Source organism: Otolemur garnettii, unplaced genomic scaffold, assembly GCF_000181295.1.
Source record: "Otolemur garnettii isolate 467f Iridium unplaced genomic scaffold, OtoGar3 scaffold00004, whole genome shotgun sequence".
Classification (NCBI taxonomy): Eukaryota; Metazoa; Chordata; class Mammalia; order Primates; family Galagidae; genus Otolemur; species Otolemur garnettii.
Window position 1 is genome coordinate 39,943,889 of NW_003852399.1, and position 6,199 is coordinate 39,950,087.

Below are 6,199 nucleotides of genomic sequence, written 5' to 3' on the forward strand. Positions count from 1 at the left end.
TATGTGGCTGGTGCCTTAGCCGCTTGAGCCACAGGCGCCGAGCCTGAAGCAGGTTTTGAGAACTTCCAGAGATTTGCAATTTTTTTTTTTTAAACTTTAGATTTCACTTTTTTTCTGTTATGTTGGATTTTCTTTCAAAACTAGTTTTTCCTAGAATATGGTGAGTTTTTCTTGATTTGTAGATGAAAACATTTTACTTGGATGAAGTATTTTTCTTCAATTATGTCTTTGGTTTTACTTTTCTATTTGTTCAGTTTTTTTCCTGGGTATTGTGATTTTTATTATTATGATTTCTTTCTAATTTAGTCTTGAGGTTTCTCTGTCCAGAGTGACTATAAGCCAAGATAGTCACTCTCTAGGAGAGCACTGAGTGGGGAATGTTAATTTGGGTGTACGTGTCAGGTGAGACACAATGGGAAAATGAAACTAAAATGCATAAAATGGAAACAAAATTAATCATAAGTCCCAGAGAAGTAGGGGTACTGGTGGGAGGCCAGTGGAATGTCCAGATATGACAGGGAGTTCCATTAAATGGTGGGGAGAGAGATAAAGTGTGAGGGGAAAAGAAGAGGACTGGGATAAAGGATGATAGAGGGAAAAGAGAGGGAGAGGACTTGGGGGACTTTGCTCTTATTAAGGCCCATGGGCTTCATGACTAAGTCTTCCCTGTGGAGTCTGCAGATTGGCTAGGTTTAAAAAAACACATGTGAAGGTAGGAATTTATTGATTTTATATGATTCCGGTGCTGAATATTAGGTTTATGATAGATAGTGGTGTGAGTGTGTTGGGTTTGGGTCAGTGCTATAAGGAACAAGTGGACTGTATCACACATAACCCCATGAAGAAAAGAATTTTTAACTGAGCCATAAGTGATGGAGTACAACTGGGTTTCTAAAAATGGATGCTTAGGCAGCAACTGTAATTAAAACAAATGGGGCTGGACACAGTGGATACATGTCTGTAATCCCAGCACTCTGGGACGGTGAGGTGGGTGGATGGCCTGAGCTCACGAGTGTGAGATCAGCCTGAGCTAGAGCAAAAACCCTGGCTCTAAAAATAGCTGGATGTTGTGGTGGGCACCTGTAGTCCCAGCTGCTTGGGAGGCTGAGGCAAGAGAATAACTTGAACCCAAGAATCTGAGGTTGCTGTGATCTATGATGCCAAGGCACTCGACCAGGGGACAACCAAGTGAGACGTTGTCTCAAAAAAAAATCAAAAACAATTTATGATACTGAAAATCACCTATGCTGCTTATATTGAGTCTTTTTCCTTTGTGCTCAATATTTAATATCTTTTTTATATGTTTAATTCTTTACTTTTACTTTATATCATATGGCAATCTCTTAAAGGTGTCTTCCCCATAAATTATTTGCTTTTCTGAATTATAAAATTTGCTTTTGATTAATTATTTTGTTTTTTGGATTTCCTTATGTCTAGTGCTTTTTTTCATTAAAAAAAATCTCTGCCAGCCAGGTGTGGTGGCTAACACCCGTAATCCTAGCAGTTGGAAGGCCGAGGCAGGCAGATCACTTGAGCTCATGGGTTTGAGAGGGAGACCCCTTTCTCTAAAAATAGCTGGGCGTTGTAGTGGGTGCCTGGTCCCAGCTACCTGGGAGGCTGAGGCAGATAATTGATTGGGCCCAAGAGTTTGAGGTTGCTGTGCGCTGTGATGCCACAGCACTCTACCAAGGGCAACAAAGTGAGACTCTGTCAAAACCCTCCCTCCCCAAAACAAAAAATACTCTGCCTTTCCATCAGTTCTTTTTGTAATGACTCTGTGCTCCAATTTTACTAAGATCTTATTGTCTGTATCTTTCTTTTTCTTAACACAGAATAATTGTTTTCTAAAATGTCATTCTGCTTAAAGAAAAATACATTGTTAGAGATCTTATCATCCTTTTAATTGGAGTGAATTATTTCTTACTTGCATCTTTTTTATAATGCAGTTTGTTTTTGACATGTTCTATTTTGGTTTATTTTCCCTGGGTTATACATATAGTCATAAGTACAAAAAATTATACCTTCTATTTTCATAAGTGTGAGTAGAATTTTATGATTGGTTTTCATTGTTTGTACACTGGTTACTTCCCCTCGTCAGATTCAGGCCTCAAAGGCAGGTTAATTACCATAGTTTTTGGTATAATTTGCAGTATACAGAAAAAAAAATTCTGATTTGGTTTTGCTGGATTTAACCGAAGTATTTCTCGTCTTTTCACAATTTTGTTCTTTGCTTAAGACTATCTGAAAAAAGAGTCTCCAGTCCTTTAATGGGGTATATTAATTAAAAAACCCTAATACTAGTTCCTCTGGCTTCTACTGCTTCTAATCAACTTCTTTTTTCTTTTTAAGGTAACTATAAGAATTATTTAGGATTTTTTTCTCTAGCTTCAATTCACAGAAAATACAACTCAAATACAAAAGTTAATTTGAACCATAAGCAGATTCATTAACTCATATAATAAATGTAGTGGTGCAGTGGCTCCAGGACTTGTTCATTTGGTAGCATGGAAGGTATTAGTAAGACAGATATTCTCACTCTCTTCCCTCTGCCATCTTCCATGTGCTGGATACTCTCCTCATCATTATAAGATGGCTGTATTAGTTATAGGTCTCAAATCCTCACATAGCTTTATCTACAGGCAGAAAAGAACCTAACCCTCAACTAAGTCTCCTTCACTAGAAAGAACACCTTCCTGAAGAGCACTCCAGAAGATGCTTCTGGAGATGCTTTTTTCTTGTTAGAAAAAAGTTGTGTTTTGTGGCCATTTCTAAAGTACTTGTAAGAGGAATGAATTTCCATAACAGGTTTAAGTCGGTGGATCTCAACTCTGCCTGCAGATAAATTATCTGGGCAACTTAAAAAAATAAAGCAAAGCAAAACAAAACAACCCCCCTCCCCACAACTACAAACCAATTAAATCAGAATATCTATCTGAAAGTGGTCTACAGTTATTTGTTGTTTTTAAAAGTTCCCAGTTACTGGGTAAGCAGATAAGGAGAATTATTGGCTTAGAGTTACTTAAATTGAAAATCCAGGCCCTGGAGCTAAGGAGGGACCCAGGCTTCTCAGAAGTGTATTTTGTTAAGTCTGAATGTTTCCTGGTCCCCTGGTTCCCAGGGTCAGAAATGAATACTGATAGCTAGTCAAGCTAAAGGTGGTGTGATCACAGATACAGAGCAAACACACCTTTATTGAGGAGTACATCTCTGAAGGAGAGACAGGTCGTTCTCTGAGTTGAGAAAGAGCATTCCTCCTCCCCAAGTTTGAGGGCACACTGTCTTTAGCTCTCTCACTAATTTGTCCTGCCTTTCTCCCAGCAGGATTGGTTGCTGTTTCTCACCTTTGGGGTGATTGAAAGGTTGAGGTTATGCAACAGGTTGCATACCAGGTTAGGTTATATTTCAGTTTCCTTATTGCATATGTTATCCTCCTAGAGTCCTTCATGAAAACTTCACCCCCTGCTTTACTAATTAGATGGTAATGAGTCCCAGGGTCAGTTAAAGTCACTGGCAGCACCTTACTGTGTATGTTTCCACCAGGAACAGTCCTCAGCTTCAATTTGGTTCCTGCTTACAACTTGCTTCTCGCTTATAACTCAGTTCCCGCTATCCGTTCTAAGTCACTTCTTTGCTATCTTCTTACTATCCCCTAGACCTACCAATTTGATACTGGAGGAAATCCAGGATCTTGGAGTCCAGAGAAGAGATGGCTGATGAGCACTAGTTTTGCTTTGTGCAACTGGCTGCCATTCTGTGTGCTGGGAATTGAAGTGTCTCCTTGGCTGTATAAAGGAATGAGCCTGTGAGCATGTGGATTTGTGTCTTCATTGCAGCTAACTTAGAAGATAATTTCCTTGTGTTTGGGGGGAGCTATATTTTCTTTAATGTACACCTAGTTTATGGAGTTAGAGTAAAAAGTTGTAGTGAATCCAAACCTTGCCCTGTATACATTAGGGCACCTGGGCTGCTCTGTTTCAGTCAGTTGAGCAAAGGTAATTAAAAATACTTCTTATGGCTGGGAGCGGTGGCTCATGCCTGTAATCCGAGCACTCTAGGAGCCTGAGGTGGATGGATAATTTCAGCTCAGAAGTTTGAGACCAGCCTGAGCAAGAGTGGGATGGTTCCGAACTAAAAATAGAAAAGCTAACCAGGCCTTGTGGCCAGAGCCTGTGGTCTCAGCTACTCTGGAGGCTGAGGGAAGAGGATGGCTGGAACAGGAGTTTGAGGTTGCTGTGAGCTATGCCGCCAATGCACTCTAGTCTGGGGCAACAGAGTGAGACGGTGTCTCAAAAACAAACAAACAAACAAAGACTTGATCTATTTTTATCAGAACTATAAGGAGCAGTACTTTGGCATAGGGTGTTATTTTTAATTTGCAGTAACATTTAAACTTCTTAATTTTTTTCCATCTTTATTCAGCGATTTCCCAGTATTGTTCACTAGAGTAAGTGGCTTGACACCAGGGAATGTTTTTGTATTCACCACTGCATGCCCTTTGTCAATACGCTATAGAGTGGGAGAGCATAACAAATCAAATATTTGGTTAGTAAACGAGCACGTTCCTCTGCTCTGATCACCAGTCTAGTCACAAGCCATGATCACTTAGTGGTTTTCCAACCTAGAATCTAGGGATTTCTGAATTCTTTTCTTTCTATAGTCTATTCTCCACTTAGCCCAAATATTTTCTTTAACCCTTAAGTGAGATCATGTCATTCTTCTGCTCAAAAGCTGCTGCTTTCCCATCCGATGCAAAATAAAATCCAATGGACCCTGAATCCCCTTTAATGCTCTGTGGTCAGTAATCTTGCTTTTCTTTGGCTCCATCTCTTATTTTTCTTTCCCTTATTTATTTCAGTCCAATCACATTGCCTTCCTTGCTGTTCCTCACACCAAGTATATTCCTGTGGCCTTTACCTGCTGTTCTGCCATTCAGGACATGTTTTTTACAAAAGGCCACACACGGGCAGCACCTGTGGCTCAAAAGGGTAGGGCACCAGCCCCATATGCCGGAGGTGGTGGGTTCAAACCCAGCCCCGGCCAAACAAACAAACAAATAGCAACAACAAAAAAATAAACAAAAGGCCACACACTTCACCCTCTCTCCTGCTTCTCTCTTGGCCCAAATGCTGCCTTACCAAAGAAGATTCCCGATCAGCCTATTTAAAACACCCATTTAAATCCTCTTCAGTCCTTTCCTTTCATACTTTGTTTTCTCCTCTGTGTCTACTCTGTGTTTGGGTCAACAAACAAGCAAACTATAGTATTGCTATCTGTGTTACTATACGTAATGCATTATGCAATCTGCATTACTGTATATTTGCTTGTTTGTTGGCTCATTCTATGGCAACCATCAGAACAATATAAATTTTTCCAGGGCAGAAATTTCAGCTGGATCTCCATTGCTGTAAATGGTGCTTGGCAAAGAGTGGTACTCAATAAAAAATTGATGAATGAACAAATTATCTGCTTCCTTTACCTGTATAATGGGATAAATAATACCTTCCCTGCAGTTTTCCTGTGTACCTTGGTGACAATGCGTATAGTCATCGGCACAGTGCCCATCACAGAGAAGTTGCTCAACAAATTATAGCTTTTGTTATTTTAATAATAAGGCAAAAATCCAAAACATATCCTGTTTCATTTAAGTGAAATGGAGAAATGATCTGTCATATCCAAGGTAGCATTTGTACAGAGTATAAAGATAGAAAAGGCATAGTTCTTACCTTTACATATATAATAGATAAACCTAGTGATTATTTGTCATGTATAAGCATCCCAAATTCTTGCATGAACCACATTTAAATTTCTAGAGACTTTCCAGCTGTCTCAAGTGCTGATAGGAAGGTTATTCAACAACAAAACAGAAACTCAATTGCAAATTCCTCCTCTGGCATTTTTTTTTTTTTTTTTTTGAGACAGAATCTCAATCTGTAGCTCAGGCTAGAGTGTTGTGGTATCTGCCTAGCTCACAGTAACCTCACATCAACCTCAAACTCCTGGGTTCAAATGATCTACATGCCTCAGCCTCCCAAGTAGTTGGGATGAATGGCACCGTCCTGAATGCATGGCTAATTTTTCTATTTTTAGTAGAGACAGGTTGAGGTCCTGCTCAGGCTGGTCTTGAACTCCTGAGCTCAAGTGATCCTCCTGCCTTGGCTTCTCAGAGTGCTAGGATTACAGATGTGAGCTATCATGCCCG